Below are 17,953 nucleotides of genomic sequence, written 5' to 3' on the forward strand. Positions count from 1 at the left end.
CTAGATTTCATGCATAGCCTTAACATACTTGGTCCTCCATCCTCTCACCTGTGAGATGCTGGGCTACATCAGGTGAATTCCTGGATTCCTTCTGACAAAGACTGGAAGCCAGTGCTGGGGGTTGGCTCATTGATGCTGCTGGGGGTGAGGTGAGATGCTATGCTTCCAGCTCCAGCTTCACCCGGATAGCCAGGGGAGGTGTTTGCAGACAGAGGCTTGGTGGGGACCCCTTTCCCAGTGGAAGATGAGTCAGTGTGGGCCAAGCCAGTCAGGGAGGGAGCAGGAATAGCAGCTTTGAATCCTGGGATGCTCTCTGCCCTCCTCCCATGCCTTGGCTGCACCCACAGGAACCAAACTGTGTATCTCAATCCTAGAATGGGTGGAATGTGCCACAGCCTGATAGGTATGAAGCAATCTGCAGAGAGGCAGGGAGGAGCTCTACTCCCCAGTCAGAGGCCTGACAGTGCAAGGACTACGGGTCCTGAGGGCTGGGCTGCCCCTCCCATCCTCCCTGGGCCTCCTGCTGCAGCCAGGATATCAAAGGCTGCGTTGTGCTTTGAGAAGGACTTTGGGTCCTTCATGTATCTGGCGACCCAGAATAGCCAACACAGTATTGAAGGAGAATAACAAAGTAGGAGGACTGACACTACCTGACTTCAAGACTTACTATAAAGCTACAGTAATCAAGACAGTGTGGTATCGGCAAAAGACAAATATATCAATGGAACAGAATAGAAAGCCCATGAAATAGACCCCCATAAATATAGTTAACTGATCTTTGACAAAGGAGCAAAGGCAGTACAATGGAGCAAAACTAGTCTCTTCATCAAATGGTGCTGGAATATCTAGACCTGTATCTGTTCTAGACACAGACCTTCCATTCTTCACAGTAATTAACTCAAAATGGATCACAGACCTAGATGTAGAATGTGAAACTATAAAGCTCCTAGAAGATAACTATAAAGCTCCTAGAGAGAGAATGGGGCAGACGCTTTCTCAAAGACACAAATCCAAGAAGCTCAGCAAGAGAAATTAGAGAAAATTGTATCTAATCACATAATAGTCAAAATGTTGAAAACCAAAGGTAAAGAGAAAATGTTGAAAGAGTTAGAGAAAAAGACCCACTACACATAGTGGGATGTGACAGACTCTCTCCTTGGACCAAACTTGAATCAAGCGCCTCTGAATCTTCTTTCTGACTAGGATCCAACCGCGGGATTTTTCCTTGGTCCATTTAGTCCAGTTTTAGCAAGAATCCTGCTGAGTCAGTTTAGCAAAATCCCTCACTCAGTGTCTGATCACGCTCCGTATCTAATCAAATTCCTCATCCCCAATCCTCAATATCTTATCACCCTGGCATGGCTTCCGCAAGAATCCCCCTATCCCTGATTCTTTCCTCTTAGTAATTTTCCATTTACTGACCCCATCCTGTTCCTTGGCTGTAAGTCTCCACTTGTCCTTGTCGTATTTGGAGTTGAGCCTGATCTCTCTTCTCTGCTGCAAAACCTCACTGCAGTAGTTACTTCTTGAATAAAGTCTTTAACAAGTGTCATGAATAATTTTTCCTTAAAAAAGTCCATTCCAAAGACCTCTGACTTCTCATCACAAACCATGGGAGCTAGAAGCCTGTAAAACAACACTACAGGGAACGTCAGAATTGATTTTTAAAAAGTGAGACCCAATTGTATGCTATTCACCAGATACATATTTTAAATACAAAGATAGGTTAAAAGCAATTGGATCGAAAAAGATATCATGTAAGGTGTAAGCATAAGAAGGCTGAAGTGGCTGAAATGGTACATGAAAAGACATACAATCAGTAATGTGTGTGCTGATAACAGATCTTTAAAATATACAAAGAAGCAATTGAGAGAATCAAGGGGAGAAACAGAAATTCTATAATCACAATTGGGGATCTTAACACCCTCTCTCAGCAATTAAAAGGACAACAAAATAACACACAATTGAAAGAACACAGAAAATCAGTAAAAATAAAGATGACCTGAAAAACACTTGCTCATTTTGACATAATTAATATTTATGAAACACTAAATCCTGTAACTATAGAATAGACATTTTTTCTCATTTACATGGTACTTTTACCAAGACAGATCAAATTTGTGGGAGAATATGACTCATGCTCAAACTCATACCTCATCTGCAGATGATCTAGACACCACAACCAAATATATCTTTGTATTTTTGTAATACAAAAATTTGTAAATACATTAACTTTGTAAATACCTCAACTTTAACTGGGACATTTCCTTAATTACAAATCTTCCATCACTCTCCATTGCCTACAAGGTTAATTTAAATATTTTCAGGCTGACATATAAAAAGTTGCGCAATCTGGCTGCCATTCTCACCCCCCTGTCATGACTCATTATACTCCATTCCATACCATTATTTTGGTCACAGTTGATATGGACTCTATATTATCAGTCAAACCTACATTGCACATTTGACTGCCAAGTCTTCAGACATTTCTTTCCCACAACTTTTATGCTCTCCCTCACATCTTCAGTCAGGCTTGCCTGCATCCTCCAAGGTACAGCTCAGTTATCTTTTCCTTCACCGTGTCTCCTCTGATCAGAGGCTGGAGCTTCTCTCTCTCTTTCTCTTTACTGAGCTTCACTGAATTGAGAATCTGTCACCTGTCACATGTTGGTCAACTGGCTGATTTTTGATAAAATGACCTGACCTTGAGGAGAAGGGACCTTTGGACTATGGCTAATTACAGTCAGAAGCAGAATTTTGGGCAAGCATGGAGCAGGCAGGCAAAGAGACAGCCACTTCCCAGCTCAGCCAACCTGTAGGACTTGACATTAAAGAATTAATCTGGCTCTAAAAATTGCAAGAAGTAAATTCCTGAAGAGGACATGGCTGGTTGGCTTTTGAAACATCTCAAATAGTCTGTAAGTAAATCTAAAGTAAATGTTAACTATTCCTCTGAAATGCCATATGAAGAATTTGGCTTCTTTGTTTCCAGGGAGACCCTTCTTTATTAGATAACCAATCAAAGCTGGCAAAGGATTATTGATCACCCACTAAATGAGACTGGCGGCTTCTTAAAAATAAGGAACTGGCTTTGAGCAGTAGCAAAGAAGCAGTTCAGAGTATAGAAGTACCAGATACTCTACTCCATAGCTTTGGGTAGGAGATGGGAATTATCTGCTTACAGCAGGCTCAGGCTGCAGGGTTTTGCAGAAGGTAAGTAAGGATACTGGGGCACAGCACCAGTACTGCTGTGTTGGGAAATGGCTCACCTACCCTCTCCACGGAGGACAACTCATGATAGGAAAGTTATGGTGACAGAGCAAAACCAAGCAAAGCAAGGGGATGCTGCCTGATTTGATGCATGTTTAACATCTTCCAGAAAACAGTGGCTTCGTGTAGATTTACGCAGGAAGCGACCTTGTGCAAAGGGTAAAGGGTCAAGATGGCTCAAGTTTGAAAGGAATAAGGGAGAGATTTTTCCACTACAGTCTTGGAGATCTTTTGTTCTCCACACTTAACATCTCTTCCAGTGAACACTACAGACTCTCACTACTCAAAGTGTCGTCCATAGACCAGAAACCTCAGGATCACCTGGGAGCTTCACCTCAGACCTACAGAACTTGCATTTAACGTGATTTCAGACAAATGTTTTGCACATTAACGTGTGCAAGCAGCACAGTCATCATACATACCCAAGGACCAAATCTGGACCCACAATAGCCAGAACAAAAAGAAACAGGTATTTGTCTCTTAGAGATCAAGCCTAGAAGGAGGAAAATGTCAGTACACATAAATCATGTTTGTAAGTGTGCTTAGAGGGCTAGAAATTATTAGAATTTTAGAATTTCATAGTTTTCAGTCTGCTTTTTACAAGAAAAAGCTTACTGGCCATAGGATGAGAAAGAACGTAGGGCAAGCATCAATGTTGGAGTAAACCCTGGCTCTTGTGTGGGTTGTGTGCAGTACGTTTTATGGGAATTTGAGCCCAAGGCAGAAGAACTTTAAGGAAGGCGCCAGGAGATTGCACTCAACTTTGTAAGTCTGGAGCATTCCCATCCTGAATGTTTTAGAAGAGGCTGAATTTGGTTTGGACATCTCATTAAGCATTTAAGGAGACCCATAACATGTTAATAAATGTAAAGGTAATTTCAAAACAACTTATATCTCCTAACTTAGGAAAGCACGTTCATTCCAGAAATTTTCTAGCTGCCCCCAAACCTAACTCTCTCGTGTTCTTCCGATCCCACCACCAGGTGGGGCTAGTGTGCAGCCAAGGTGAGAATCACTGATCTAAACCACCCCCTCACTTTACTGCAGGGGGAAGTGAGGAACCCAGGAGTGAGAGGGATGACCCTAAGGCCTTGGGTCTGGAATTCCAGCGTCCTGACATTAAATCCAATGGGTGCTGCAACCAAGGTCCTGGTGAAAGGGAGAAAGAATAAAGAGGCTGGAAAATAGGCTTGGTGGGGTAGAACTGGGAGGATGCCTCTATTTACAGAACAGAGGAAGAGAACATAGCAAAAGAGACAGGAGCAGGCTGAGAGGAAGGAACCAGCCACCAGGGAGGTGAAGGGATGGTTAACACTGTCGCAGGCCTTAAAGAGGTAAAGCGAGTAGACGGAGGAAAGGCCTTTGGGACTGGCCATTGGGAGGTCATTCGCATACAGCGCAGCTTAATGGTTTACATAGTTCCAGGGCCAGGCTGCCTGAAAGGCATTTTGGGGCCATGTGAGAACATCATGTGTCTCCGTTAGCTTACCAGCTCGGTAACTTTGGACAATTTATCTTTCTATCTCAGTTTTCTCATCTGTAAAATGTGTATAAAATATTAGTACTTGCCTATTGGGACTGTCATAAGTTTAAATGAGCTAATACATGTAAAGCACTTAGAATGGCGCCTGGCACAGTGTGTGTGTATCATCAATATATATTAGTTCTTATTATTATTGTGGTTATTGGTGGTGAGCTTTGAGACATGATTTTAATTAGATGGTGGGAGAGGTGTCTGATTTTATAATATTCTTATGGGGTTTGGCATCTCATCCAGCATCTCGGCAGAATAATCTCCAAGTTAGCAGTTACTAAAGAGCTCAGAAAGATAACTGCAGTCCTGTTTGCAGAAGTGAGGCAGACCTAACCAGGCCTCACTGAGGCCTTTTTGTGATAGAATGGATTGTCTACCCTGGTACTCCAGTATCTTATACCCCACCCTGAACTTCAGTAACCCAGTACTACTAAATTAAACTGATCATCACATTTTAGCTGGCTTAGTTGTACAGGATACAATCATCCTGCAGAATATCATCCCCTGTATCGCAGTGCTGGCAAGAGACCTACTCCTTACTTGCACAGAGTTGCCTGTTGGCCTCTACCTGGTCGCCCGTGGGACCCCATGCACCAGGGACTGCACATTCGGTAGGGAAGGGGAAAGTGGACAGGACACAGGGAGGGGTGGGAGAGGGAGAAGAGAGGGAAACTGGCTCATTGCACACTCTAGAAATCACTCTCTAGATTACAGATACCCCGAAACACAACAATTGGAGGAAAACCCCACAAACAACCTGCTACCAGCAGCAGCCAGAGTGTGGAAGTCCTGGGAACCAGCCCTGTGTGCTGTGCTGTCCCTGTGATCGGGCCACTGGGTGTCACTCTTAGTGTATGTTCATTTGGGGTCAGGTTTCTGAAGATGGTCCAGCATTTGCTGAAGTCTCCATCCTCTTCCCCCAGCTTCCCTCCCTGTGCTGGGTGTACCGCCCCTGGAAGGCTTTTCTGACCACATGGGCAGTATACTGAGAGTAAAACTGCCCCAGAAGCTGACTTCTGATCTACACATGGGGGAATAGCCTGTCTGTCATGGAAGTAAGCAGAGCCCAGCAATAGCAACTAACTTATAGCAGCAGCAGCTTGAAAAGAAGTTTTTTTTTTTTTTTTTTTTTTTTGGCTACGTTGGGTCTTCGTTGCTGCGCGCAGGCTTTCTCTAGTTGTTGCGAGCGGCCTCTAGAGCGCAGGCTCAGTAGTTGTGGCGCACAGGCTTACTTGCTCCGCTGCATGTGGGATCTTCCTGGACCAGGGCTTGAACCCGTGTCCCCTGCACTGGCAGGTGGATTCTTAACCACTGCGCCACCAGGGAAGCCCCGAAAATGAGTTCTTAAAACATAGAATTTCATTAATTTTGTCATTCGTCATTGTTATTTCCTTCTTTCTATATTCTTTATTTCATTAACTTGTATTCTTATATTTTCATTTAATTCTTTCATTCTATAAAATCGAACACTTAGATGAAATAGAAATTAAACCCAGAAAGAAGGACTGGGAGGAAAAACAAGAACAGATAAAACCTTTAGAGAAACAGAAATCATGTTTAAAAAAAATCTTATACTGTTATTTACCCTCTTGAGAACTTAATGTACTTTTTCAGTATGAAGATTCATGTCTTCATTCTGGAATATTCTCAGTCATTTTCCCTGTGAGTACTGACTCCCTTTCAGCCTTTCCTTCTGGGAGTTCTATTAGATTATGCTGGGCCTCTCATTCTATTCTGTCTCGCTTGGTTCATCCTTTTGTAGTTTCTACAGCTACATTCTGGGTGATTGCTGCAGATCTGTGTTCAGGTTCCTGGATTTTTCTTCCTCTGCTGTGCTGAATCTTGTGTTTAACCTATCCAGTGGATCTTTAATTGCAGTGCACTTTTGTTTGTTTCTAGGAGTTGTTATTTGGTTGCTTATCAAATGTGTCTTTTTTTAAATCAAATTTGCATTTTATCAAATCAAATTTTATCAAAAAAATTTTTGGTTGCTGTATTTGGCTATTGATCAAATTTGTCTGTCCATAATGCTCTATTCTTTCATGATGGTTCCTAATTTTAAAAATCTTTTAAGTTACTTTAACACGCTTATTTTAGGTCTCTTTCATTTCCTGTTCTTTTATTTCCCATTCTTGCTATGCTAATTCACTGGCTGGTTACAACTGCTGGTCCTCCCTCCAGGTAGTTAATTTCCTTTTGGATTTGTATCTCTTTAACTGTGAACTACCCTGAATGAGTCTTCAACATTTAAAAGAAAAAAGGGTGGGGGGGCTTCTAATGAGCCTTGCACTGTGAAAGTATCCTTATAGAGTAGTTTTTGCAATTGTTTTGGTTGTCTTCCTAGAGAATCAACATCCAAGGGCCAGTTTTAATCACTTACTCCCCTGATTGGGATTCCTGTAGAGTGCAGGGTAAATTCAGATCCTACACCTTCTCAAGTAGCAAGTCTGGAGGTTTGATTTTTTCCTCACAGATGCATGGCTTCTTCGGGGTTTCCTTGGAAGGTGGAAGTAAGTTTTCTAATTCCTTTTTTGATGGAAAAACAACACTTTCAGGCTTCAAGCTTCACACAGGGAGCAAATGTCCAGATCTCCTACTTTACATAGGCCCATGGTCATGTCTAATAAGGGAGGTGGGGTGGTGGTAGACATTAGAAGACCAGCCCAGCTCTGAGGACCAGTGTTCAGGCTGAGGACCCTCAGGGTCCCCATGGCATCTACTCCCATGAACTTGTAGGACTCTGAATTCCGCACTTGTTTCTGGCTCCCATGGATTTCCCTTTCTTTCTTTAAAGTTAACTGTGTATTAAAATATTTATCTTTGTAACATTTTATCCTACCTTGACATTAAGCCATTCAGTTTATCTTCTGGTTTTCTTATCAGAAGTTTTCAAACAGGGTCCTCTGAGCTGTGGGGGCAGAAGGAAAAGTGACAGGGTTACTGACCCTTCCCCACTCGAAACCCTTCCCTCTACCTTGGTTTAAACAGGCAGCTCTTCTTGTACTCTGCTCTACAAGAGACTAGCAGTGTGACTCTGGCAAGCACTTAATCTCTCTGTGCCTCAGTTTCTCCATCTGTAAAAAGGGAACAATAACAGGGCTGCCTCACAGGACTATTGTGAGGATTAAATGAGATAATATACATGAAGCAGTCATGTTGTGCCTGGTTCAAAATAAACACTCAGTAAGTGATCTTTTTTTTTTTTTTTTTTTTTTTTTTTTTGCGGTACGCGGGCCTCTCACTGCTGTGGCCTCTCCCGTTGCGGAGCACAGGATCCGGACGTGCAGGCTCAGCGGCCATGGCTCACGGGCCCAGCCGCTCCGCGGCACGTGGGATCTTCCCGGACCAGAGCACGAACCTGTGTCCCCTGCATTGGCAGGCGGACTCTCAACCACTGCGCCACCAGGGAAGCCCAGTAAGTGATCTTTGAGCTTTGAATTACTGAGCTCCAAGTTATATTTCTTTTTAAAAATGATTCTGAACAAAACAAACAAACAAAAAAAACAGTATCTTTTTAGATGTAGATGGGCCTTTCAAAACTATCTAGATATATTCTAGACTGGATACTTTCTAAAAGACCTAGTTTGAAAATTCTTTACTTCTACATCAACACTATAGTAGGAAGGTTAGTTTTAGCCAAGCTTGGCACCTAGCAGGGTGGGCATAAAGATCTCTATTGTTTATGATCATTTTCTTCCAGCCCCCTGACATTCTTTCAACCCCACTTCCCATCCCTTAGCAATTCTATTCTTTTCTTAATGATTTACAATGAACTTGTTGTAACATTTGTACAAGCTTCCTTCTGACTAGAGTCAGCCTTGCTTCACGGTCTCTCAACGTGTGTCACCTGTCCCCAGATTTTTTTGCTAAAATCGCCTAACTATAATGTCATTTAATGGTCTAACTTTACATATATGGTAACCTCTTCTACATTTCCCACGGAAGTGGGGACTATGTAGTTTCAAGGAAAAGACAGGGTTAAGGGAAGGGCTTTGCTTCGTTTCATGAAAGAAGGTGATTTGGGGAGGGGCACTTTCATTTCTGCTTTGATCTACTCAGCAATTGTTCAGCTCAGTTCTGCACTCATGAGCCAGTAACAGCTTTTCTTACTTGGGAGCATGATACATTATGAACCAATGAGATGATGAGTCAGGGTTCAGCCATGAGCAATGTGGGTTGATGGTCTTCCACCACATCCCAGTGTGAAGCGCAGAAAGTGGCAGTTCTATGGCCTTAATTCAGGTGCAAGAACTCTATCATCTTCAGTGACAAGGTGAGATGCTCTCTTTGGGTCCAGGGAAGAGACAGGAAATCAGAGTACGCCTGCTTCTCTGCAGGTTGCTCATATTGATATAACATCTGCATAACAGCTATGTTCCTAGTATCATCTGACGGTCCAAGCCCTTCAAGGTCAATAGGGTCTTTTTAAGTGAATAGGGTTGTTCCAGTGCTACCAAAACTTTGGAGCTATGGTCACAGTTGAGTTGGTGACCTGGATAATAGTTGATGGGTACAATTGGTATGAAACATCCAGGGCTACACAGAGCATGTTGTCAAATGTCCAGTGGAAGTAGAGAGAATATTAAGCCAGGTGCATCCAACCTCTTAATGCTACTGTGGTTTGAAGATATAATGTGGTTGAGAGTAGGACAGAAGTCTCAGTATCAGAAGGTTGTGATTATTTGAATGGAAGGCTGGTGACCACATCAGCTTACCATGGAGTGTCTCAGCTACAGCACAGTCTAAGCAGCAAGTCTGACATTCTAATACTCAGAGAGGGTGGTCAGAGCCAGTCCCGGAATGTTGTAGATATCATGTCAAAGGCAGGACAGCAGGGAAAGTATGGGCTGTTTCTTCCCAGTCTTTTAAAGGGCCAAAGCCTGACACTTTCTTCAGAAGGCCAATAGCTGCCTCATTGCCGAAATAAATCAGGGCCTCCTTGGTCAAAAGCAAGGCTATGTTTCCATCACTGTAAGTTAACTTATATATATGATGTGAGGTAATGACCCAACTTCATTCTTTTTCATGTGGCCATACAGTTGTCCCAGCACCATTTGGTGAAAGAGTATTCTTTCCTCCATTGATTTGGCACCTTTGTGGAAAATCAATTGATCATAGGTACATGGGTTTATTTCTAGACTCTCAATTCTATTACAATGATGTATCCTTAGATAGTACCACACTGTCATAATTTCCATTGCTTTATAATAACTTTTGAAACTGTGAGTTCTTCAACTTTGTTATAGCCAATAGCTTTGGCTATTCTGGTTCCCTAAAGTCTCCGTATGAACTTTAATATTAGCTTGTCAATTTCTATTTAAAAAGAGAGCTTCTGGGCTTTTGATAGGGATTGCATTGAATCTGCAGATTAATTTGGGGGTATTGCCATTTTAACAGTATTAAGTCTTCCAAATCCATGAACATGAGATGTTTTTCCATTTATTTATATCTTTAATTTCTTTCAACAATGTTTTGTAGTTCCCAGAGTATAAGTTTTGCATTCTTTTGTTAAATATATTTCTAAGTGCTTTATTATTTGGGGGGCTTTGGTAAATCGTTTTCTTAATTTCATCTTTGGATTGTTCCTTGCTAGTGTATTGAAAACAACTGATTTTTGTACATTGTTTTTATATCCTGCAAACTTACTAACCTTGTTATTAGTTCTAATAGTTTTTTAAAAATTGGATTCCTTCTGACTCCACTTATAAGATTGTCACCTGACACTAGAGAGAGTTTTACTTCCTTTCTAACCTGAATGCCTTTTATTTCATTTTTTTGGCCCCAGTTTCCTTTAAATCTTGCGATCTTCCGACCTCACTCATCACCTGGGGGTGAAAAGGGCAGTCCAGTGTCAGCTCTGTATCCTCAGGTGCTCTCTCTCTTTCTGCTGTCTCCCTCTCAGTCTGGGCTGTAGCCCCTGGCCTTGAAGGCGAGGGGGCTAATAGGCGCAGGTGAGAGCAGCAAGGAGGAGGAGGCAGAGAGGACGCGGGAGCCGGGTCCGTCCGCTCCTGGGACCCGACTGCCGGGCAGAAGCAGGGCTGGCAGCGCCTGCTCGCGCGCACCCCGACTATTGCAGCCCAGCGGCTCGGGAGCCCAAAGTGGGTGTGGACCACAGGGAGGCAGGGCGGGGGCAGCGCGCGGGGCGCCGGGCTCCGCTGGACAGGGCGTCCCCACCCGGGCGCCGCGAGCAGCGACCCGCCCCAGGACCCACCTCTCGGCCAGCGTCGGGAGCCAGAAGCCCCTGCCCGGGCCCCTGCGACCGGTTCATGAATCCTGGTCCTCGTCTGGGGTCTCGAATTCCAAGGCGAGCAAAGCGAAATAGAAGAGCTCGACATCCATGATGCTGGCTCTCGGGGTGGCTGCGCAGGGGGCGCGGCCGCTCGCTGCTGCCACCTGCTGGACGCGTCGGCGCGTGTCCAGGCCCCGCCCCGCCCGGGCCTCTCCCTGGGTGCTGGGCTGTGAAGGGGGACGGATGGGACCCTGTGTCCTGCGGCCAACAAGGGGGTGCTTGAGCGCTGTTTCCCTCCCTTGATTCTGGGGGTCTAAGGACTAGACCATGATAGGAAAATAGACCCTTCATGGGGAGGGTCTGTGAAGAAAGGATTGGCTTTGCAGGAAGACAGTGTTCACTTCCAACTCTGCTTCTCACCAGCTGGGTGTAGTCTGGTCTTGAGCAGGTGACTGCTGTCTCTGCCTCTTCGTCCCCAAGTGTAGAAGGTGGCGACTGGACACGTGGATAAGAGATTAGGGGTTCCTCCAGTCTGCTAACTTCTGTCCCTGCCTCCCCCTTCATACCCCTTATCACTGACTCATTTGTTATAGTTATTTATCATCTCTTTCCCGAGAATGTTAGCTCCATGAAAGAATAGATGTGTCTGCTAACTTTACCACTGTACTTACATTCCCTCCTAAACCTATATTAGTGAATGCCCACCCCATAGTTGATGCTTAATTAATATTTGTTGAATGAAACCCCCAGGTCATCTTCAATATTTCTTCCACTCTCCGTACTTCAGGGTTCTATAAATGTAGATTGTATTATTCTTTGCTAAAGTATTAATTAGGAAAACTCCATGGTGCCCTGGTCAAGAGCCCAGCACTGGATTCATCCTGTCAGGCTCTGAATCAGGGCTCCATCACTTGCCAGATGTGTGTCCTTTGGAAATTTACTCAGCCTCCCAGGGTCTCAAATTCTTCATCTGTAGATGGAGATAATGACTGTACCTGCCTGACTGGGTGATTGTGCTGTGTCAAACAAGTAAACTCATTGAAATACTTAGTATAGTGCATCCACATGAAGCCCTCAATATACGTTAACTATCACTATCACTGTTTACTTGCACCCATCCGGTTGGAAGTGAACCGGTGACCAGCCCACCATCTCTCTTTCTCCTTGGGCGGCCTGCTAGACCTTTCCCCCATCCATTCCTGTCTGTTTGCATTTCCCTGCCTGGGAATGGGTGGTGAGCTCTGCTGCCATGGGGATTTCAGGGTGTGGTCCTTCCTCTGGGCCAATTACGTTGCCAAATGAGGCTGGCTTGTGTCCCTGTTTCCATCTCCTTGCAGTGTAGTACTCAGACAGGGACCAGGCAAAGAGGAGCAAGCTTCTGGTTGCTTCCCTTCTCAGTCTCCGGCCCTTCTCATGCAATTGCAGTAAGAATCTAACTCTGTCTCTTTATTTCACAGGCTTGTAAGTATCTGAATCAAAGTGCTTTCAAAGCAGCATAAATTCATATATGAAGGTGCTATGGTCCTGAGTCCTTTCTCTCTATTCCAGGCTGAGATTAACTTCCTTCTCTAGGACTAAACATTTTCCCCAGTTGGGTGAACTCAGCTTAATGAAACACCCCAGTGCTTCCCAGAACCTCACAATTAACAAAATGCTTCCAGGGATCTTTCTGATTTTCTCCTCCCAACCACTCTGTAAAGCCCACAAGGCAGGTGCTACATTTGATAGCTAAGGAGCCCCACCCTTGGATAGCAGCTCAGCCTCTCAGCCTCACACCGGGGCAGGGGGAGCTCCAGATTTGAATGTGGGAACCCACACCTCTTTGTCTAGGGTACTTTCCACCTTACCCAGCTGGCTGTGATGAATTAGACTGTTGAAACTTGGACCATTTAAAAACCTCAAATAACTTCTAGTGGGAAAACAATCTTCTTTTCCCTGCATAACTATGAAGACATGAAGAAAGGGGTCAATAGAAATTAGATGGTACTACCCCCATGAGGATGTCCACATCAATTGGTGGCCACCGGGAAGGGGTAAGAGGAAGCGTGCGCTGGGTTTCTCCATGGGGCTCGGCTGGGAAAGTTGTCAGAAGACCTGTATCTTAGTTCATTCCCTGCAAGGGAATGGAATCAAGACCTGGGAGCAGAGGATTGCTTTGTTTAGAAGTTTGTTTTGAACTTTGTTTTGATTCCAAGAAGGGTGATGAACAAGTCTCATCCAGAAACAATAAAATATTCCTAGATGTTGGAAAACCACCTGGTGAAACCTTTGGGACACACTTCTTCTACCTTTAACAAGGGGAAAGAGGAAACGTCTCTGGGCCAGCTTCACCCATGGCTGCCGCCTCACCCTTCACAAGCTGCTGCCTGGGCTGCCCTCATTAAGGCTCTCTACTCCACAGAGAGCTCCTATCATTCCTTCTTGAGGGGTCCTGCGACAAGTCAGGTGAAACAGGCCAAGTCAGAGTTGTCATCCTCACGATGTGGGATGATCCCAGTGCTGAGAGTGAAGCAGTAAGCAAATTAACGTATGGGATAATATATATGATCCTATTTAGGAATGTTTATATATATATATATAATGTGTAAATAATATATATATATATACACACACACATATATAATCTTTCTTACAGAACTGGGATCATATAGGCACTTCCCTGGTGGTCCAGTGAGTTAAGACTCCACACTCCCAATGCAGGGGGCCCGGGTTCGATCCCTGGTCAGGGAACTAAGATCCCACATGCATGCTGCAACTAAGAAGCCCTCATGACACAACTAAAAATCCTGCATGCCACAATGAAGATCCCGCATGCCACAGCTAAGACCTGCAGCAAAAATAAATAAATAAATAAAATAAATATTAAAAAAAAAAAAGAAATGGGATCATATATACGAGTGTCTGGAATGCAGAGCCAGAGGTCTGGAAGGATGCTCCAAATTGCCAGTGGTTGCCTCCAGAGAGGGGACTGAGCTTTGGTTAGGGGTGAATTTGTTTGAAAGGGGACTCACATTTTTACTCCATATACAGTTTGAACTTTTCCATGCATATATTACTACTGTAATGATGCCATTTTAAGCAGAATACTCGGCTTTCCTGCAGGATGGTACTTGCCTCACCCCTCTGTGCAGGGGCTCCTTCTTGTCCTGCACCTTTATAAACACCTCTGAAATTTCCCTCTGCAACCTCCACCTTTCAGCTCTCCCTCTCCCTGAATCCTCCTGAATCTGCTGGACATTCTTCTTAGGACCTTGTGGCAAGCCTGTTTTTTGGGGGGTTTTTTGCGGTACGCAGGCCTCTCACTGTTGTGGCCTCTCCCGTTGCGGAGCACAGGCTCTGGACGCACAGGCCCAGCGGCCATGGCTCACAGGCCCAGCCGCTCCGCGGCATGTGGGATCTTCCCGGACCGGGGCACGAACCCGTGTCCCCTGCATCGGCAGGCGGACTCTCAACCACTGCACCACCAGGGAAGCCAAGCCTGTTCTTATATCCCTTTCCACCCATCTTGGCCTCTTCATCCAGCCGGACACTAGGGCACCCATTTTGGTGACTCACCAGCCACTGATTCTCTCACCCAGTGTCTCCCTGCCACACCCGCTTTGCCAGCTGGGAACTGTCTGCTGTCCCTCCTTTGTTTCAAGGCTACTGGAAGAAAGACATAAGCTCCCATGACTGGCCCCCTGCAAACTCCTAATAGCCAGCCCAGCCCATCCCTCACTGTGCCCAGCAATCCTCTTATTCCTTTCTAATCAGCTTATTACACTGCCCCACGTACCCTTCCCCGCCTTCTCCCTGTTTATATTGTGGCCTTACCTGTGGCCTACCCCAAATGCCCACCTCCTTTCTCCACATTCTTGACGCCTTCACACATCACATTCTCCAGCTGGCCCACCTCAGAAGAACCCTGTCTCAAGACAGGCTCTGTGGGTACACCCTCAGGTCCACGCCGGTTTCCCTCCCTCTGGACCCTTCCACATCAGCATTCTTCTCCTTTTTGCATCTCTAGTCTATTCCTCTCTGGTTCATATTGGTGTGACGCAGAGCTTTATCCTGGCTTCTAATAGTTTCTTTTCCCCCAGTGACTGAGGAAACAAGGCATGCGTGGTGAGTGCGGTGGGTCTCCCTAAATTCTCACCTATCACCACTGGCCCACTCCTGCCCCCAATTCTGGGAAGCTTTCGGGGTTGACAGCTCCCAGGTGAGTCCTTCTTTGGGGCTTACCTAGAACTGAAGGGTGCCATCTCCACCTTGTGCCCCCTTCTGGGGCAGCCTGCCCTCAATGACTGGTTTCTACAGGAATGTAACCAGTCCAGTGACTGGTTGTTACTGGGCACCCTTGCCCCAGTTAAGGACAAATCTGAAGGGCCATGCCTACTCCCTGTACAAACCAGTGGAGGACATTGTTGGGTCTGCATTGCAGCCCACTCCTCCCTCTGCCCAGTCCTGTTTCCCTCATCCCCTTTCTCTATGGATTGTGTGAACATGTCCCCACAAGCTTCCTGCCTGCAAATCGTCCAGAGTCTGCTTCACAGGAACTGACTTCTTTTTTTTTTTTTTTTTCGGTACGTGAGCCTCTCACTGATATGACCTCTCCCGTTGCGGAGCACAGGCTCCGGACGCGCAGGCTCAGCGGCCATGGCTCACGGGCCCAGCCGCTCCGCGGCATGTGGGATCTTCCCGGACCGCGGCATGAACCCATGTCCCCTGCATCAGCAGGTGGACTCTCAACCACTGTGCCACCAGGGGAGCCCAGGAACTGACTTCTATAGCAGGCTTTTCAAATTTGGGGAGAAATCTTGAACATGGGTGAGAAAGATCAATAGACTGATTTCATCTGCTTGGAATATAGAGGCCAGTCTGAGAAGATAAACCTCCTTGGATCATTGTAAACTTTTGGATTCTGTAGCTTAAAAAATTCAGTTGTACAAATAAGATGTGAGAGATTTTGGCATTTATTTTGAAAAGAACTAAGGGATTCCTTAATTCTTTAGTTCATTCATTCATTCACACAGGAGAGTCTACTCTGTGCTAGGCACTGTGCTGCACAGTGGGCATGAGGCAGCAGATACATGAGGAGGGAGACGATAAGCAAAACGCCCAGACTTACGATTACAATCTGTGAGGCAAATAAACAAGGGGCAGAAATAGAGAATAAAAGGGGGTAGCTCTCAGAACAGGTGACATTAAACGTAAGACTGACAAGGGGCCTGCACCATTTTCAAGTGGATGGATGCTTGGGCCGTCAGAGGTAAGGAACTCAGGGGTCTGCAGGATCAATGCTTCCATGCTCTGCTAAGTGGAGGCCTCCAGTCATTGGAGGAACGGTTACAGGGGATTTGCTCATGGCCTTGCTGTTCAAGGTGTGGTCCAAGGACCAGCACACAGGTAGCACACCATGCTCCCAACAGAGTTTCCCACGCCTTCCTAGACCCAGGATAAGGATCTGCATTTTACCAGTTTCCAGGTGTATTCATTTCCTAGGCCTGCTGTAACAAATTACAAACTTGGTGGTTTAAAACAACTCAAATTTCTTATCTTAAAGTTCTGATGTGAGAAGTCTGAAGTGGGTCTTACTGGGCTAAATAAAATCAAGGTGTTGCCTGAGCTGCGTTCCTTTTGGAAGTTCTAGGCAAGAATCCATTCCTTGCTTTTTCCAGCTTTTAGAGGTTTCCCACATTCCTTGGCTCATGGTCCCTTCTTCCATCTAAAACCAGCATTATAGTAGCATCTTTAAATGACTTCCTCTGATTCTAACCTCTGCTTCTAGTTCTGCCATCACATCTGCTTCTGACTCTGACCCTCCTACCTCCCACTTATAAAGATCCATGTGATTACATCTGGATAATCCAAATCTCCGCTTCTCAAATTCCGTAACTTAAATCATATCCAACGAAGTCTGTTTAGTTGGGAAAGGTAACATTATTCACGGGTTCTGGGGGTTAGGGCATCTTTGGGGGCCATTGTTCTGTCTACCACACCACATAATTCACATCCATGTTAAAGTCTGTGAAGCCCTGGCCACCCTATTTAAATGGTTTTTCTTTCCTACTTTCCCTGGGTGCTCACGTATTGTTGAAACCTTTAGGTTATAATGCATGTATGATAAACTTGTTTTGCTTGTTTTCTTGACCCCTGTACATATGTGGTTCTGTGTAGGTTAAAATAATTCTGATCTTTATTATTAGACAGGGGTCTAATTGACGAAGTTGTTGGTTCATGTCTTCCCGGATGTCTTAAGTGGTGAAAGATACTCCATGTGCTGGTGCTGGCTGGAATGTTTGAGAAAATCCATCTCTGCCAATTACTAATAGTAAGACCTTGGAGAAGTCATCTGACCTCTCAGACAACACTTATATCACTTGCAAAATGACAGGTCCAACCCCTATGTCACAGATATGGTGTGAGGATGAGGTGGGATGGAGGAATTTGTCAATAGGGAACTCCTGTACAATTGTAAGTTGTTATTTGGTTATTTGTGGACCTTGAGGAATAAAAGCGACGCTCTCAGATTCTTTTCACAGTGTGATGCCCCTGCGTGTGCTGCCTTCTTGTGTTTAAGGCTTTTAATTAACTTTGGTGTGGATCAGAAGGAAGGAAATATACATCCCTGAAATACATACCTACCTGCCCTTCATCCCTGTGAAAGAAATCTCTGGGGTATTATTTGCCAAAATCTGGATGCACAGTAGAATCACGTGGAATGGATCTAAAAGAAGACCTCCAATCACACCGCGTCCAGAGATAATGCTACGTTGAGGTTGGACAAGATCTAGGCATCTGAATTTTTTTTTAACATCTTTATTGGAGTCTAATTGCTTTACAATGGTGTGTTAGTTTCTGCTTTAAAACAAAGTGAATCAGCTACACATATACATATATCCCCATATCTCCTCCCTCTTGCGTCTCCCTCCCACCCTCCC

At 44.9% G+C, this 17,953-nt stretch overlaps 1 protein-coding gene and 1 long non-coding RNA gene across 3 annotated transcripts in view; one reads left to right on the plus strand and one right to left on the minus strand.

Annotated features, from left to right (window-relative positions):
• Positions 1 to 11,173, minus strand: part of ABLIM3 (actin binding LIM protein family member 3) — a 176,385-nt gene extending 165,212 nt beyond the window's left edge. The window contains exons 1-2 of one of the 2 annotated variants that reach the window (XR_007476462.1): positions 11,016 to 11,173; positions 7,644 to 7,712 (exon numbers count right to left, since the gene is read on the minus strand). The gene's annotated coding sequence lies outside the window, so the exon portion shown is untranslated. The remainder of the gene's footprint in view (positions 1 to 7,643; positions 7,713 to 11,015) is intronic. The other variant, XR_007476464.1, reaches the window with a different exon arrangement.
• Positions 1 to 17,953, plus strand: part of LOC125964012 (uncharacterized) — a 197,104-nt gene that overhangs the window by 82,150 nt on the left and 97,001 nt on the right. The window lies entirely within an intron of this gene.

The sequence above is a fragment of the Orcinus orca genome, chromosome 3 (genome assembly GCF_937001465.1).
Source record: "Orcinus orca chromosome 3, mOrcOrc1.1, whole genome shotgun sequence".
In the NCBI taxonomy this organism is placed as follows: Eukaryota; Metazoa; Chordata; class Mammalia; order Artiodactyla; family Delphinidae; genus Orcinus; species Orcinus orca.